The 18,910-nt window shown below is 44.9% G+C and overlaps 1 long non-coding RNA gene across 1 annotated transcript; it reads left to right on the top strand.

The window, feature by feature from the left end:
* The first annotated feature begins 12,226 nt into the window (after positions 1-12,226).
* On the top strand, positions 12,227-18,079 carry LOC121657861. The gene is made up of 2 exons (XR_006013734.1): positions 12,227-12,597; positions 14,763-18,079. It is a non-coding gene; the product is annotated as an uncharacterized LOC121657861 (long non-coding RNA).
* Positions 18,080-18,910: the final 831 nt, after the last annotated feature.

Here is an 18,910-nt window from a genome sequence, read left to right as displayed (position 1 = left end):
GCTTTGAGCCAAAGAGTAAAGCTCTTAACATAAAACTTCAATAAAGAACAAAGACTATCTATTTCATCTCTCCAAGGTATTTCCAGCATTCCCCAGAAAGGGGTTTCTGTGGCTATTAGCTGACTAGTTACACTGTAGTTATAGAGACTCATTACAATGCTCTACAATTATTGCCAACTCATCCTAAATTACCAGCTTCTCTAAACCCAGGAGATGTAAACAGCACTTAAGAGACACAGGCATGACAGTGTCAGGCTAATGCAAGACCAGTAACTTCTCACTCTGTGAAAAAGCACAGCCAAACGTGTATCCACTCCCCAGCGCCAGCCCCTCCAGGTCACTTCATTCATGCGGCAGGAGGATGAATCAGAGGTCTTGAATGGGTGTGGCTGAAGGCTCTGAGCTGACACTGAACGATTCAAAGCAGCAATATTAATGCAAAAATATCCCTCACTCCTCCTGCCAATGCTTGTTCACATCCCAAGCCCTCTCCTCAAAACAAATCACCTGCAGCTTTCCTGGCAGCTGACAAGGGAGCTGCAGGTGAGATTTTGGGCAAGGGGAATTCAAGGCTGGTTTAACACAAGATAAAATTAAGCTCTTTTTTTCAGTAGTGCTGGAAACAAACTAAGATGGCTCATGCTGTTCTACTGTTGGAGCTCAAGTGATATGGAATTAGACAACCAGAGGATGACTGAAACAAAGCAGTAAAAACAAATAATAGAGAACAGCCTGAGACACCCTGGGGTAACCTGATCCTTTGGGTCTATCAAAGTCAGCTATAGGGCTAAAGCCATTCCTTCAAAACATCTCCAACCACCTCCTCTGCCACACAACCACCCCATCCCCAGGATTAGGTACCTCTGAGCACACCACTTCTTGCAGAAAAAGGGAAGAGAACATCCAGAGCAGGTCACTGCAAACCCAGCTGCCTCCAGCACTGCCAGGTACCAACACCCGGTGCAAACCCAGCACCACTGCAGCCACACAGCAGCTCAGAAATGGCTTTAAGCTCCCTCCAATTCTTCAGATAGCCTTAAAACTTCAAGCTAACCCAACAGGCATCTGAGTTCCTAATTCTACACCTCAGCATGCCTCAGGCACAGCCCAGCTGCCCAGTCCTCCGCACACAGCCCACTGAACAGCCTCAAAACAAATCCAGTATACTTATTTGCAGAGAACTGATGAATAGAGGGCTTGTTTAAGCTTGTATCACCTCAGGATGACCAACACCATCAGCCACACTCTCAGTTATAAACCCCATTGTGTCCTACCTTGCACTTTTATGCATGGTTGGCCTTATCCCTTTCAAAGTGGGGATCAGCAGTGGGTCAGAACCCACAGATAAAACATACAGCAGAGCAGGAACAGCTACAACCCTACTCTTTTCTGTCCTGGAGCTTTATAAACCCCCCCAACACCCTCCCTCCCTTTCATCACCTGTGTTGGGTTAAGGTTAACAAGCACTTCACTCAACCCTCTGTGTCTGGGCTCACATCCACCCCATCCCACAGATCCTTCCTGCCCACTGGAGAAGGAGTCTGCTCTGCCAGGCAGCCTGTGCCAGCTTCTCATCTTGCTGCCCTGCCCTGTCACCCCTGAGATCTCTCTGGTGACCCAGTGGGCAAAGTAATCTCAGGTCCAGAAGGCTGGGCAGGCCCCTAGTGCAGGCAGAAAATATAAACCCCTTGGAAAACACAACACCCTTTTTTTTTTTTTCAGTGCAGCTACAAAAGACACCAAAGCCAATGATAACTTGTGGTATCTCAGCTCCACGGACATCTTTCCAGGGCAGAGCTCAGTCTCCAGCACACAGAAAGATGGTGGCTGTTAATCACAGCTTCCCTGCTCTGCAGCCCAGGAGGGGAGGTTAAACACCAGCAAGACCTTATCTTTAGCCAAGCAGCCATTTTGGGTCTCTGTGCAGGGTGTCAGCAGCAGGGTGATGAATAAGGGAGTGTTTCTCCTTGGCAAGGCTTTCCATCATGTTAAATGAAGGCTTGACAGCTTTGCTGTGTGTAGCCTGCCCTGCATGTTGACTTGAGCGAGGGGAGAGCAGCAGCTCCACGTCCAGGGTCACGGGTCTGTGTCAGCAGCAGCACAAACAATGGCCCAAGGACTTAGAGAAAGGAGGGCAGAAAAGTTCAGAGGAAGGTAGGGGGATTTGCTGAGTCTAATTAGCAGGGAAAAAATTAGAGGGAAAGGGTCTAATTCTCAATTTAACTGACCTTCACTGCTGCTGAACTTCCCTGTCTTCTTATCTCACACCTGACAAGAAGAAAATCTGGTGTATTTATTATCTGAGTGTACCACCCTCACAGCCCCACTGTGTCTGCTCTCCTCCAGGTTTAGGGGGAAACACCCAGGTTAGAGGGCATTACCCAGCTTAGGGAGGTGGTGTTTGTGCCCCTTGGAAGGTACAGAGCCTGCAAGGGTGGGGCAGCTTCTTGAGAAAGAACTAAAGAGCAGAAAATGTGCGCCCAGAAACTGGCTGAGTTGCTGGACTGAGAGCCAGCTGAGAGACCTGGCCTGCTCTGCAGATGCATGGTGGGAGGGGGACATGGGTTACTGAACCCATTTGTTTCATAAGTTAATGGTCCCAGGTTGCAGTCTAATAAATGCTGGCTTTTGCTTTTTAAGGCCGGTTGAGATTTCTCATGTGTTCACAATTAAGGAAATGTTTCAACAGTTCCCCCCAAAATCCCTAAAGCTTTATCTAAGAATCCCATTACATTCCTTCTTTCCTGAGGTCCTTATCCCTACTTCCCACCTTGGCTGGCACTGCCTCCCTCTCCATTTGCCCTTCTCCTCCACTTTCTGTCCTTACCACCACCAGAGCTGGTGAACCAGCACAAGCACAGTAAATACAGCTGCCTTCAGCTTTGGGAAATAGTATTCCATTTCTTATTTTATCATCCCCTCAATCCAAGTGTTGCAGGAGTTCACATCAAACCCTGTTACCCTCGTCGCTGTTCTCTTGACATACTCTAAATACCAGTTAGGCAGCCCTGGCTCACGGGAGCTGACAGCTAAACTGGTGGTATGACACAGCCCAACCTACCCATGAAAAGGGTGGAATAACATTTTTATTTGCAAATAATGTTTATGAGAAGGCTTCTCAAGGCCATGTGCAACACAAGTTTCCTGCAGCCCTTCACAGACAGAGCCCAGGCCACCCTGTGCTGTGCTGGCCCCTCTCTGTGTGGGTACGGGTGATCCACTGCCAGTCACGACAGCTGCTTCACCTTCCAGGAATGTTCCTTTTGTGGTCCCCAGCTTGTGAAGGGTTCTGCACGAAGATGAGCACACAATTCGTCCTAAATGTAGAAATCACACCTACAGGGGGATAAATAGCTTTCTGACAAGTAGACAGAAGCTAATTGAAGACTTTCACTAAAATTGTACGGTAGCAAAAGGTAAAAGTTTAATGCTAAAGCAGCTATAAGATAATAGAGAAGAGAGATAAGTGTTGGCTCTGCTTGTTGCATAGACTATGTTTGTTCCAGGAAAAGTTAAGCAAAAAGTCCACCTCCCAGAGAAGAACATGAATATCTGTTAACTTTTATTCCCACTGCTAATATGCATATGTGTCATCGAATTCTGGCATCATTCCTCCCTTTTAAAAATATTTAGATGACGTCTTAACTTTTCTAAATTCCTTCATGAGGGAAGAATGGATAAGATACAACGCTGGCGAGCTGTGTTACTCAGATATTCTTTTTGTTGTTCATTACATAAAGCTGTTGAACTTGGAAGTTTATTATTATTCTATGGAAACAGAGACAGTTTGGACAGCTGGATTGGTACCACTAGAAACAAAACAACACCAAAGCAAAAGGAAAAATCTGTAGCAGCAAAACAAAGACAAGCTTTTGCTAGGTCAGCTCCTGTGCATTGCCCTAGGGAAAATAGATGCCTCTGTTGATTTTGCAACTTTTATTCCTCGGCTCAGGAGGGGGCATTTGGGAGGAAATTATGGATGGTTTTGCTTGGAGGAAGTTTAATTTTCAAACTGCTCTGCCCAAATGAGCTTTCACAGAAGGTCTCTCAGGGCCCCCTTTTGTTTCTTGTGTGCTGGGGGGAGCGTTCAACAAGCAGCTCCTCAGGATGGGATGGTGGAGGATAATCAGGCAAACAAACTCTGTCCTCATATCTCAGGCTAGGAGGAGATTCCAAGCCTGAATGAACTATTCCAGTTCACTGTTTGGCACTTTAATCATAACCATGAACTGAGGCTGATGGCTTTGCATCCAAGATCTGGCCAGACTCAGTGAAATGAATCTTTCTTTCAACTTTATATTTGTGCATTCCTTTTATCCACAGTGATGGAATTAAAAAAAAAAAAGAGCATTCATAATTCTCGTTGCTGCTTGGTGATCAATATGGAAGCATCAGAGAGGTGTCTGGCAAGATGTGTCTGAATCCTCCAGAGTATTTGCTGTGCTGTGCTCAGACCAACACAGCAGTGCTGTGCCCTGTACATGAGAACATTCCCATTACCACAGGAATGGAGAGATGCTGGCAATCTCCACATGTAAGGAGCACATGGGCGTGCACATGAAGGGCTCCCAGACCCCAGCACTGAATATTTGCTCCTCACTGGCACTTTTTTGGTCTTTAAAGAGTTCTCACTGGATTCCCCACACTGACAGGAGGTGGTTCTTCAAGAAGGGTACTCTGAGAGCCTGGGGAATGGGAACGACCATGTCCTCACTAACCTCTTGCACAGCATCACTCAGCATTACTGTTTGTGGCTGATCTAGGATCAGTAGACCAAAATTCTTGATCTATTATTAGCAGAGCATTTCAAAATGCTCAGCACTCCTGAGAAACCCTTTCAAAAAGGACTCTTCTTTTACATTTCACACAAGTTTATGGCAAGGGAGAGAATAGTCCCTAAAAAAACTGCAGAGCAACAGGACACTGCTGTAGGAGTAAGAACTGTTTGTATGTATTCCTTCCTCTGTATGTTTGTCAATATTATTCACTGCTTAAATATGAATTGATGGCTTGTGTGCAGTGTTTCTTTGGGGGATCTGCCAATGCAGTAATGAAATGGGTGATCTGTGTGGCCAGCAGCAATTACTGTCCCCACTGTGCCTTGCCTTCACAGCCTGTGAGCCAGTCTTCATTTCTGCCAGTTGCACGGAAATTGCTTGTCCAGCTTGATGGGTTTGTTCCTCTCTCTGTGTCCTGTCACACAGCTGGGCAGCCCCGGGAGAGTCAGGTTTGCACAGCATTGGTTTGGGTTTCCTGCCAATTAAAAAAAAAAAAAAAAGAGAAAAGAAAAAAAACCCCCACAAACAATAAAAAACCCTCAAAGACCAGGTGGCTGGAGAAGGCAGAAGGGCAGATGGACTCGAAATTCGCAGGTGGGCAGTTTGTGAGGCTGTGCCAGCTGCTGTGCCAGCCCCAGCGGGATCCCAGCACCTGCACACCAGGTTGGCGGCACCAGCAAATGCAGCAGGGTGAGGGGAGCAGAAAACACACAGTGAGGAGCTGAGAAACCAGCCAGAGAGAGAGGAGGGAGTGTGAGTAGATGGGAGAGCTGTGGCACTCCAGTGTCCCCAGCAAAGCCATCGCAGTTTGCAGTGCCCATGCTCCAGGCTGGCATGGTGTGCGCTGTCAGCAGAGAACTTGAGTCTCAGCTCTGAGCCCTGGGACTTGGCACAGGAGCCAGTGTGGATATCCAGCTCCCAGGTGGCTCAGGGGATCCAGCACAAGCTCTGGATGAGATTGTGAAGGATCATATAGGCCTAACTTTTATATCATGGCAGGATTATATGATTTAGGATATGTAAAGGAAAACCATGCAAAAAGCTGTGCTTGGGTTAGGTCAGGCAGCAAAGCCTCTGACAGGACCTCAGGGGACACTGGCTGCCAGAACAAAGGAGCTCCCACACTGACCAGGCTTCTCTAGCCCTCTTCTGCTTCCTTCTGTGTTTCCTTTCTTTGCACATCTCTGCCTTTAAAATGTAACTTGGACATCACAGAAGCAGAATAGATGTTCTGTTTTGCTCTCCACCACAGCCTGGAGAAAAATGGGTGTTACATTAGAATTAATCTCGGGTACTACAAGTGATGAGAGGCCTCCAATTTTCAGGTCTAATCAAAATATGACTTTCTGAAGAACTTTGGATGTTGTCTCCTTAGCTGTTTCAGAAACTTCCATGCAGCCACTGCCTACTCTCATTATCAGACAGGGTTAAAATCATTCCAATAAAATGAGAAATCTCTAAAAAATTCTACTGTGCCTTCAAAATTGTATCAACTGTGATAAATGCTGAAACAGCCTGGTTCCTTTCCTACCACTTTTCATTTTTATGCACTTTCCATTCCAAGCGGCCCAAGGAAGAAAGCTGTGAAATTTCCATTCCTCAAGGTGCTTTCAGCAAGGCTGAAAGGGAAATCCAGTGGCAAAGGCTATGCCTGAAGTATGTCCAACTAAGAAGGCTTCAGATAATCAGTGAGATTAGCTCATCCAAATTGAATTGGAAACTTTTCTGTGGTTTTAGCACATTGCCAAAGCCTCACATACAATGGCACAAACATGACACAGTGCATCCTGTTGCTGTCTTCCCACTTGATTGATGATTAAAAAAAATATCAGAGCTCCGTGGCAGGTTTTGAATGCAGATTCCTGTAGGAACTTTTAAGAAAAAATTCAAAGTTTGTGGGGAAGAAAAAAACCCTTGGAAAAGCCTGTTCATTGAGATGTTCCCTAAAATGTACTTTTTACCTAATTTATTGTGGTTTTTCCCCCCAGGCAATGGCCAGAGTGAGCACAGCATGGGCAGACTAGCACTGGGAAGGTGGAGAAATGTTATTTTATTCACACAGGATCTAATCCCTGTCCTGCTGCAATCAGCAGCTCTGTTGAAGTTGATTGCCTCCAAAATTAAATTTAAGCCCAGGAACTCTGAGAACGTGTGTTCCATGTCCTAGCTGGGAGGAAACAGCAAAGGGTGGGTGTTGGGGAAGATGAAACAGGAAAACCTTGTAAATATGATTGCCTGACAAAAGATTTTGGGAATATGAAAACTACAGGCAACATCGAAATGAAAGCCACTTTTGAAATACCAAGTCTTAGTTACTGAACAACTAGAAAACAATGGTATGGCCACTGAAGATAATCCCCTCTTGATGGAACAATACCCTCTGCTTGCAAACAGGTCCAAGGGTCAGAGCAGACCCTACTAGCTCAGCAGAAGGGGTCCAAAGAGTAGTTTTTAGAAGTTAAGATGTAACACTCTATGGTAATATAAGAACTCTTATAGGCTGTATGTAAATGCTATAGGATTTGTATCTTGTACTAGATTGGTTAGTGACAATTAGAATATTCAGTACAGAAGAAGATTTATTGTATTGTAACCAGGACTTCAGGCACTCTATTCCTTACTTCCACTTCATTCCTTTCCTTCCTTACTTCCACTCTTGCTCTTACACCCTCTCTCTCTCTCTCACCTGCTTACTCTCTTGGGCCCGCTCAGAGCTGAGTCAGGCAGCTCTGAGCAGTGCCCCAATACCCACGTCTTTACAATAAACCGACTGTGTCCCAAGACCTGCCTATAGAGATCTCTCCGTCTCCATCCGTCTCCGTCTCCGTCCCGACCGAACCCGCACCTAACCTACAGGTGGGTGGACAAGGAGGGGGTGTTTTGCTTCATAATAAACAACAGCTGAAGGAGAGCATCAGCGGGCACCGGGGGCTCAGGGATGAGAGGGTGACACAGGGCCAGGGGCTGCTGGGTGTCACTGGGGGCTTCTGGGCCAGGCCTGTGAGAGTGGATGAGGGAGAGGAGAAATCAGCATGGCTTAGTCCCCATCACTTCCTTATTCTCCATCTCATTTTTCCTTATTCATTTGTGTCATTACTGTGTTCTTTTGTCCTCCATGCTAATTTGTTATTCTATTATCTGTGGAGGTGGCTTCACAACACAATTAAGGAAAAGAAATCAACATTCCCAACCTGCTCGGTTGTACTTGCTCTGTTAACTGTCTCTTGAAAATCTGTATTTAATTAAAATAGAACATTAGGATGCTGTTTTGGAAGGTTGCAAGACTGTTCTGTCTCCAATCCACTGAACTGTTTATTGATCTTTTCAGATTGCTTGCATTTGTAGTAATTTTTGATGCATTATGTTTTGTACTTATGTCAAAATCAAAATAACAATGGATTGGCATAAAGAGAAAAAAATCCCAGATTTTCTTCTTTTTGTCTGAAAAATAACAGGTATTTGCAAACTTCAGTCTTTTTCTTTTTATCAGAATAAGAAAAGAAATTTCCTGGGTACAAATAACAATAAATTGACCTTTGATATTTCTTTGTCCCTGAGATTAATTTATTCTGTTTAATTATGGGATTAGTATTCTTTTTTTGTGACATTGTTATCATTATTTTTTCTTTTCAGACCTATTCTACCTTCATGCTTTGGAAATGACTGATTGAACTGATTCCCTCTGTACCAAATAAATGCTACTCCCACTTCACGGGCATTATTTGTGCTGGAAATAATTGTTGGAAATTTTCAAAAAGCTGCATTCAAACCAGGACTATACCTGACTATTTGAGAACATAAACCCAGGATCCTAAACTAATTCATGAGCATGCACTGATCGGGGGTTTTCTTTCCCTTTTTTCACCGCCAGTGAGCAGACAGCCCCGCAGTACATAAAAATATCAATTTTCGGGTCAGGGGAGGACTTCCTAATTCCTCCATTTCCTGGTGTAAATCTGGGGTTGGTGCAATTTTGCTGCAGCTCCTGCCCTGGGTCAGCTCAGGCTTCCTCACACCAACCCAGTGATGTCTCACAGGGTGACCCAGGGAGAAATTTTGTTTAATGGGGTCAGCCAGGTGATGAGCTCTGCTCACAGCCATCCCAGCACCCTGAAAGTGAGACTCTTTGTTCTTTTGTCAATCACTCACATTTTTATAGCCATGCTCATAGCAGATTTCATAGGAAGTTCAGGGCATCAAGCCAAGGCTATTAAGAATGTAAATAACAGTAGTGTTTCTTTTCCATTGCTGTCTATTTGCCTTTGCCCCCTGAGAAGGAAGTTGATGTGAGGAGGGATCCCTTACCAGGAAATCAACTGGGTGTAAATCTAGGCTAATAAACTTTTTCAGAGACCCCAATTCATAACAAAATGCTGCAAAAGAAAGAGTTCATCCAAGAGTTAGGAGCTTAGCTAATACTTGCCCTTCCTGGAAATGAGCATACTGGGGTATGGTCTGCTCCCATATAGGTTTTAATTAAGAGCAACAACATCAGAGGGAAAAATCTACACATTTACTGATATCAATCTACAGTGGGGAGAGATTCTGCCCCCCAGTGGGGCTATTCAGTGATGAAATACGCAGTGCTGGAAACCTTTGCAGCTCTGCAGCATTGGGACGCTTCTTTCTCCCCAGTGAGTCCTGCTGGGGTGGGGTAGAGGTACCTGGAGAGAAGTCCTCACCAAATCCTGCTCCCACTGCCAAAGAAGAGCATAGAATGAGCTGGACTGGAAGGGATCTTAGAGCTCATCTCGTTCCACCCCCCCCTGCCATGGGCAGGGGCACCTTCCACTAGAATAGGTGTCTCCAAACCCTGTCCAACCTTGATCTTGGACACTTCCAGTGCCTAAATTGCTTGCTGAGTAACAAAGCCAAATGAGATTTGTGCCTTGAACCCCAAGAAAAAAACGAAGACTGTGAATCTGAAAATATTTCTGTGCAGGAGGAGTAACTTCCAAAAGAAGACAGTTCTCTGAACTCAAGTGTTCCTTACACACCTCTCTCTGCTCCAAGCACTCAGTAGTGAATATAAGTGAAATATTCAACTTGAGGCAGAGAGAAGTTTCCAGTAAAGAACTTCAGGGTCATTTATTTCTCTGTAAATCTAGGCTTTTAAATAAATTATATATATATATATATATATAAAAATAAGTCTCTGCAGCAATATACAGTTACCAGCTACAAAAATAAATAAACAGCCAGGGGCACAAGGAGCCTTGCTCTCTGACATTCTGTCACTTCTCAGGGGTACTTGCTGGTTCACCTTCAGACCTTCTTTTCCTCTTTGAATTCTGTTTGATTTTCTCTGCAAACTGTATTTGACATTTTGCATGACGGATGTACGGTAAAAAAAACATTTCATTGTCTTAAGATATTCTAGAAAGCCTGTTTGAGTTCTTTTTTAATTCATATATACATGCAGCTGCATGGTGAGTAAAGGTTTCCTCTAAGTAGGTCTGAAGATTCTTAAAATTCATGAGCCTTTTTCTGAGGTAAGGCATCCCCATCCCTATTTCAATATTTTATGGCTTGGCCCCTATGTTTTTTTGCTTCTGAGTTGATGTTTGCTCTTGAAATTGCTGATTTGTCATCCTGATCCTGCTAAATGAGCTGTTCACCTGAATCAAAATCGTTGGCCATCTGGCATCCATTTGAGAAAAGAACCCAGGTTGGGTATGTGAATAACAATCCCGATCCTCCGCCCCAGCCTCCAACCAGGCAGAAAAAGATCCACTGTCAGGGAGATGACTGAGAAATGTTGTTATTTGCATTAGTGATGGGCTGTGATCAGCACGTCCTCCAAGCTGCCTGCCCTGCTCCCATTTTCCCCTTTGTGTGGGAAAGCACCAGCCTCTGGCTTCATCTCCTGGAAGATGCTGTGGCTCCCTGGGGCAGAAGGACTGAGAGCTGCAGCTGCTTTGCCCCTCACCAGTGACTCCAGAGCTCGTGGAGTGGAGGCATCAAGAGCCCCTGTAGGTCTGATGTTTGCTGTGTGTTACAGTCCCTGGCACAGGGATTGCAGACAGCAGCTCTTACCCAGCCAAGTTCTCTGCCAAATCCTTTCTTTGCTCCTGAAGGTTTTCATAATAAACACTCTTCTGAGGCCACTCTGAATTTGCTAAAGCAAAATCTTTTCATTAGAGAGCTGGGCTGAATGTCTGAGATAATAATAATTGGAGGCTATTTACAGCAAGGGGATGAGAGGGAGTGGTAGAGCCTTGTCATCTCCGGTGTGTACTTCACTGCTTCTCACCAGAACACATCTGACAGGAGAAAAATTGACATGCAAGTCTGTATTTTATGTTGCAGTACAACCAGTATGTGCATTTTCCCCCAGTGAAAGCAATTCTTGGTTTTCCCTTTGATACTCAGAAAGGGAGGGGAAGGAGAACTGCTTGGGAAACTCAGCCTGAGATTTCTAGTCACAAGATCCCACAACAATCTTTGTCTCTTACAGTTTGAAATTAAGGAGACCATCCTCTGGTTACTTTTGGCCTTGTAAAAAGTTATAGGAAGTGCAGAGAGGCACATAGAGAAAGAAGAAAAAAATGATAAATATCAAAGAATTCTCATACTCATTTGTAAAGACACAGTCCCAAAAATTCAACATAAATCTACAAAATGCTTACACACATACTTAAACGCCTTCTGCATTAAGACCTGTTGCAGTTACTCCCTCCAGCACTACCTGTTGGATATAATGAGTTAATGAAGCTGGAAATGGCTCCATCACAGAGGTTATACTGGTTTCAATAAGAACTTTGAATCCAACTCAGAAACTACAGACAACAGCAAAGCGAGCCATGGAGAAAGCAAATGCAGAAATGGCCTCTCATTTCTCCCCCTTTTGGCTCATGTGAAATGAATCTCTCTGCATCCAAACTGATGAAAACCTGTGTGCCCCTGGAGCCACTCCTAAAACATGTCAGAAGCATCTATCTCCTTGTTAATCTGAAATTCTGTATCCATAAAAAAGTCAGCATCTCATTCAGATAAACCAGTCTGAGCACTCCGCTTCCTCTTCTGTTCCCTATTTATTTTTCAGGTAACAAGTAGCAGCACAAAAAATCTTGCTTTAACTGAGTCTTCTGAGACAGCTGCTGAAACACAGCTGAAATATTCAGATTGTATTTCTGGAGGTTTCTTCTCCTTGTTGCTGTGATTTTCTGCATGTCTCCCTGCACTACTTTTCTCATTCTCTGTGGTACACAGTCCCAGCCAGTGCCCCCTTGCCTGAGCCCACTGCCACAGATTACTTGGCTGGAACAAAACTCTGTCTCCAGCAGAACAGTAAGAGGAAAAAGGGAGAGCCAGGAGCGAGAGACAAAGATTCTAAATGCTGCTATGAAATTTCTCCTTTCATCTGTACAAAAACTCAGGGTGTAACAGCCTCCTGGCCGGTCTGGCAATTGAATTACAGAAGCATAAAGAATCCCTCTGCCTTTGCTGGATTAATTGTGGGATTCATTGTTTCACTTGCTCACAGGGAAGGACATTTGCCTGCATCGCTGCTGTTCCCTGTGCCTGCAAGCTGAATATGCAAGGAGAAACCAAGGTGTGGAGTGGGTGAGGCACAGAGTCCCCACCTACACACCCACTCCTGCAGCAGAGCAGAGCTGCAGGAACAAGCTGGCAGCTGCTTGCTGACAGCATGGAGAGAGCTGGAGCTGATTCCCAGTTATGTCACGGCTCTTGCTGGAGGGAAGCGCGTGGTGGTCCAGGCCAGAGGGAGCAGCACCACCCGGGGCTGCTGCAGCACTCCAGGTTCACTCTTCTGGGGAAAACAGACCTCTTTATTGCACTTTACGGAATTTCACAGGTAAAATTTAGCTCTGTGTTGTCCCTTAGCTACTACCACGAATGAAAAAGAGGACCTTGCCCCCTGTCCAAAACCTCGGAGTTGCATCCCCCCTCCTGCTGCAAAAAATTCAAGGGAATCTGTGGTGTTAAGGGCTCCCTCCATCTCCTCCTTCCAATTACTTCTCTGAAAGAGACAAATTTTGTTCCAAAGAAGTGACAGCAGCAGTCAGTGCAAAGGACACTTGACTAGGTGTCAAGCATCCTGCACAGAAACACTCCAAAATGCTTTAACAAAAAAGAACTGCAGCGAGATGTATTTTGCTTGGTGAAAAGAAACAATCTATGCAGTGAGTTCTGAGCGAGTTTGTGGCTTTGTCTGATAAGGGCACTGCTGCTGATAATGCCCTCTTGATGCTACTTAGCTGTAAGAAGCCAGCATAAGGCTGATCAGGACAAAGAGAAGATGCAGCTGTTGTAGAGGAAATTGCAGCATCTCCTTTTCCCTTCAGTTATTAAATAGTCCATAATAGTGAGAGGATGTCAAGAGCCAAGAAGTCAAAATATTGTTGGTATGTTATGCTATTTTACGCAGGAACAGTTGGCAGATTCTTCTAATTTTTTTTTTTTTTTTTTTTTTTTTTTTTTTTTTTTTTTTTTTTTGTCTGATTGGGGAAGAAAATTGTGGCTTCATGGAAAAAGGAAGGGGACCTGTTCCTACATATTGTGTCTTGTCATGCTGTGTACTGGAGATATGGAGAACTTCCCTAGGTTAATTCAATTTCACACTGCTTGTGACTACTCTGATTGACTGCTGACAGCGCATCCCAAATGTCCTCCACTAGATGTCCAAACTGAAGAAGAGAAGGCTCCAGGGGAGAACTTCTAGCAGCCTTTCAGTACCTTAAGGAGCTACAGGAGAGCTGGAGAGGGACTTCTGACATGGACATGTAGTGGCAGGACATGGGGGAATGGCTTTAAACTGAAGGAGGGTTGATGTAGGTGGGTATAGGAACAACTTTTGCTGGGATGGTGGGAAAATGGTGGCACAGGTTGCCCAGAGTGGTGGTGGATGCCCCATCCCTGGGAACATTCCAGGTGAGGTTGGACAGGACTCTGAGCATGCTGGTCAAGTTGAAGGTGTGCTGCCAGTGGCAGGGGCATTGGACCAGATGACCTTTAACAGGTTCCTTCCAACCCAAACTATTCTCTGATTCTATGAAACCCTCCTCACACAGAAATGAGCAGTGCACATCCTCCCGTCTCAGATCTCTGGCTCTCCTGGGTCTCACAGAAGGGTGTGCTTGCTGTTACAGTGCCAGGCCCATGCCCTTGGGCCAGCAGTCCCAGCTGGGGCTGGGGTCAGGTTTGGTGTGCAACTCTTGGTGGCTGAGGTGAGCAGTAGAGGGAGGAACAGTATTTGTTCACACAGTTGTACCAACAGCTCCGGTCTAGGAGCATGTTGTGACTGTAACCTGGCCATGTCAGAAAACCCTGGGCAGGGAAAAATGCAGCTGTTACACCCCTGCAATGTGACAGCTTCATTATTTGGATGTAGTAGGCAATAACAGCAACAAGAACTCACGAGGCCTTAAAACTGGAATGCCACTGAACTATTTGTGCTCCTATGGAGAGCACTGGCATCTGGGGGCACAGGGCGTCTCTGCTCTGAGAGGGGAAATAAAAAATTGGAGGCAGTATTCATTATTTCTTGGCCTGCACAGATCTGCCTTTTAGTGCTGTTCCCGATGCAGCAAGGATCTGGGAAGCTCTGCTGCATCCCTGTAGTGTGTGCATTTTCTTTTCCCAATACCATCTGCTATACTGATTTGTTAAAAAGGAAAATCAAATCTCTAATCCACTGCTGCTGTGTGAATAGAAACCCACTCAGGGCATTAGCTCTGTCTTGTCAAGGAACACAATGTGCCATTAAAACAAAAAGATGCCTCCAGCTTTGGGACAAAGGAGCAATGAAAACTGAATGCCACCCACTTGTGCCATGTGTGCTCTCAGCCAGGGGACAGGCCCAGGGGAGTGGATGGAACTGAAGTGTCACCCTCCAGTGTGTGCCAGGCTGAGAGAGGATATAGTCATACAAAAGCGATACTTTAAAACCTCCTTTATTTAATTCCAAATAATCTTCTTCTTTTTCTTTTTTCTTTTTTCTTTTTTCTTTTTTTTTTTCAGGCACAAGCAGTTCTGCAGTAGCTCAGAAGACAGAAATCCTAACCTGCCCCTTCCTGTGAATCTCCTGGACACCTCTTTGCAACAGGGCTGTGTGTGTTTGCAAGGACATTTATATGTCCTGTCGTCACACCGAATCACCCCCTCTCCTCTCCTCCCCAGTTCTGCCATGCCCACAGACAGGGAAAATAAAGCAACATGGCATAAAATTGGAATTCTGAGCTGTTGTGGCACCTAAAGATGTTCCCAAAGCCTGATCTCTTAGACCCCAGTGAAATGCTACGATTCCCAGTGCGTTTCTCTCACAAATTTCCAGCACCAGTGGCGTTAGATGTACCCATGGAAATCATTATGTTGGGAACATTCGGGTGGGAAGAGATTGAATACTTGCACTGGGAAGAAGATGAATAATAACACAGTTTCCTCCAGTGGCTTGAGGGCTTTCTGTTGTTTCCTTCTGAAGGAGCTTTGTTGGCCTTGCAGCTGCTGGGTGGCAGATGCTGATTTAGTGGGGCAAGGCCCCCCCGTCCCCTCCTGAGCCCGCGCTCTGCCATGCCATACACATTTCCCTTTAAATCCATGGCTGCTTATGCGTCATGGATGATGCCCACGAGTTTGCTGGCAGCCCTGCCTGCAGATGCAGTAATTAATCATCAAGTGACAGGGTGGCAGTGCCCCTCATTGACTTGGGGGTGATTAAGAAGGGCTCGCTTTCTCCCTGCCTGACAAAAGACAGCAGTGAGCGGAGCAGGGCTGCTCGCTGGGGAAATGCTGCTTCGGGACCACTGCAAAGCCCTGCATTTCCCGTAACATTTTCCATGCAGAAGAGTCACGAAGTACTTTGCAAACCAGCAAGCTGGGGGACTCAGGGAATGTGCAAACTCCAATATTCTGCAACTTTCCCATTCACCCACCCCTTGAGGCATTACAGCCTGTTGTGTGGCTATGAGACACCAAGCCACTGGAGAAGTTGCCTGGTACAGCAGAGGATTTTTCTAGAGGAAGAGTCTTTACTGTTCTGGAACTGAGTATTTGCAGCTCCCCAAGGTGTTAAAAATACAGTTGCCACTATTGAGTTTTGGTATTTCTACTTGCTAATCTAGTGCTGGGGGTGAAGGAGAACAGGAAACTGTTTTGCGTGGCACGCATTTAAAATGAGCTCCTGAACGCCCGAGTTTGGGCAGATCTCCCACCCAGCTAAATGAGAGATTTTTCTGGATAAGAATCTTGGCATTTGGCTATAAGCTGCTATTAAGAAGTAGAACGGTTTTCACTCATGAATATTCATGTGGCTATATTGAAATGTGTATACTATCACCACACAACTTTGCAAATGCTTGATTCCAGTCTATACTGGGGAAATGAGGCAGCTGGTCATTAGTTCACCTCCCAGCAATGACTTACACAAGGCAGTAGCTGTGTCAGCCTACCTGTGCCAGCTGCTATTATTCCTCTTCTATTTCACATAGGAAAGAAGCATTTCTCATCCTTGTAGTCACTTCCCTCCACCTGCTTGCATGGGAAATGGCTTTTATCATTTTCTGCTTAAAACTCTCGGCATATTTATTATTAATATTCTTATTATTACTCAATTGGGTAAAAAGAAAAGCAATTAGAAAGACTTCAGTGGGAACAATTAAATACAATAGTAGTGGAGCAATTAACCTGCAGATTAAGCATAAGGTGGCGAGCTCTTTGTTTGCCCTCCCTTTAAGTTCCTGCTGTGGAGGTGGGCTCGTAGAGGTCATCTATGGGGCTGAGAGCTGCCTGAATCCCTGTGGAGGAGGGAGAGGCTGGAATCGGGCTCAGGAGTCAGGGACCTCTTCTGCTGTTCCAGCTCTTTGCCAGGCTTTCCTTTCTTTGATTGTTGCTAAATCAAAACCATTGGAGTGGAGAGAAATTAAAAAGCGAGGGAGTCCTGTGGTATGGCAGAGAGGGCTCTGTGATAGCAGGAAGCTCCAGCTGCCCACCCCAGAATTTGGCACCAGCCACCCAGCCACAACAGGGACATTCACACAGCTATTCCCTTTGAGGCAGCCAGGTACAAAGTGACAGAGCCAAGGGTCTTCACCCAGCCAGCAACCGTGGAAAGGATACGTGCAATGATTTGTGGTTTTGGACAACTTGCAAATAGTTTTATTTATTTAGTTTTAACCTCTTGCCTGAGAAATCCATTTCAGCTTGTTCTTTTACCTTCACCTATTTTCTCTTTGATTATTTTTAAGTCTGATTTCATTTGGTGTCCTAAACTCTCGACCTAGGCTGTAGGGATTTTTAAAGGTGTATTTATTTTCTTATTTTTAGCTTTGTTTTACTGGTGTCAGCGGTTTGCTCACAACCCAAGCTCAGCCTTGATGAAGACAAAAGCGACTAATTCCTGTTCCCTCTCCTGGGTTCATCAGGAAAGAAATCTGTGGGAGCTGCAATAGCAACAATGATCTCTTAAAATCCTCTGAAACTGATTCTGAAATACCCTCAGACTATCCTTTGAAGTGGGAATTTTGGAGAACTAAAGCAAATATTAAGTTGGAAAAGGCTTTTATAGGCTCTCAGGTTTCCATTTCTAAGACTGCCAGTCTTGGGGATACCAGACTGCTCTTTAGGGAGAAGCATCCTGCTTTGAAAGGAACCAAGTGAAACAAGGAGAGAGGCCACAAATGAGCTTGAACATTGTGGAGTGAAAAGAAAAAGATATATAAATGTTTTTGGCAAGTTGTCATGATTATTATAGGATGAAGAAGAAGTGTGTCCAATTTATTAGTAGTCTAATTATCTAATGAATTGAGCATTGTTCAAACAAAATCTGTGTTCGTTCAAAATTGTTCAAATTTGTTCAAAATTGTTCAAAATTGTTCAAAACAAATCTGTGTTTGCCCTCAGAATGTAGAGATTTTTATAAGGACAAAGAAGAAGTTGTTTTATCTAGGCATCTCAAGAAGTCAATCTCTCGCTAGAAAGGGAAGGTGAATTCCATTAAACTGGTGGAAATTATAAAATAAACATGATCAAAGAAATTTATTTCAGCAGTAGTTTGTACATAAGTGAGTTTGTAGAGAGATGGACAGAGAAGTATTTCCACTGGGGTTCACAGACACAGATTGGTGGCTCAGCTGAAACCTTGATTTCAGTGTCACTGCTCAAGGAATGAAAAACCACAGCAAGGCTCAAGTCTGCTCCAACCACCAATCTAGCATTTTAAATCATTTCATTAAATGTTACTTTAATAATTGAAACAGAGACTGTTCCAGGAGGATTAGAGTAAGTGTTTGTAAGACATGAATGCGTTCAAAAAGCAAAAATAAAAAACATATTCCTGACAAGTCAAGTGGTACTGTAACATGCTACCACGCTATCACATAGGGAATAAAGACTGTGAGCGAAGGAAAAACTGAGCACTCTGTGATAGAAAAGATCCTAATCACCTCATATTGCAGAGAGGATCAAATCTGCAGGATTTGTTAACATCTGAAAATATTAAATGAAAAAAAAAGCTCAATAATGCTTTACAGATTTATCTTGTACTAGTGGAGAATCTGAAAGCACTTCTGCAGGCAGTGTTGTACCTCACATTTGTGGTTCCCATGGGATGGTCTGGTGCTGTGACTTTCTCCTAAATTCAGGGTTTGAGCAGGAAGGTGCCTCTGAGGGTAATTGCAAGTCTTGCTCTTTGGCTGCTGCCATCTAGGAGGGCTACAGAGAGCCACTGTCTTTAGACTCTTACCTTTGAGACAGACCTGTGGGATGCTTGGGAGCATCAGTTACTTGTGTTATTCAAGTACTGATGATGTCCTGAGCCTTCCAGGGCTACAGAGAGAGTCAGCAAGGGTTTCTAATCCCTCCAGCCATAAATATTCAGGGCTCTGGATCTCCTGTTCACAGCCACCCTTGGTGTCCTAACAGCCCAGGAGGAGGTGGCTGTCCCCGCAGCTCCTGCCCTGCAAGGGCCTGGTGAGGCTGTTTTCCTTGTCCCTGCCCTGCCCTGCCTGTCTCCCTGGGGACAGTCACACTGCTCTCAGCTGTTCCCAGGCTCTCATGTTTGGTGCCTTTCTGTCCTACTAAGGCCCCCATTTTCCACTCTCCTGGCACCCCTGCAGAAAGAGGAACAAGTGTTCACACCTCCTTAGAAAATGGCCATCAGCTTTTATATGGTC

The sequence above is a fragment of the Corvus kubaryi genome, unplaced genomic scaffold (genome assembly GCF_017639235.1).
Source record: "Corvus kubaryi isolate FWS band 111438036 unplaced genomic scaffold, C.kubaryi_AGA036_p1.0 split1-37374, whole genome shotgun sequence".
NCBI lineage: Eukaryota > Metazoa > Chordata > Aves > Passeriformes > Corvidae > Corvus > Corvus kubaryi.
This window is presented reverse-complemented; position numbering and strand designations above follow the sequence as displayed.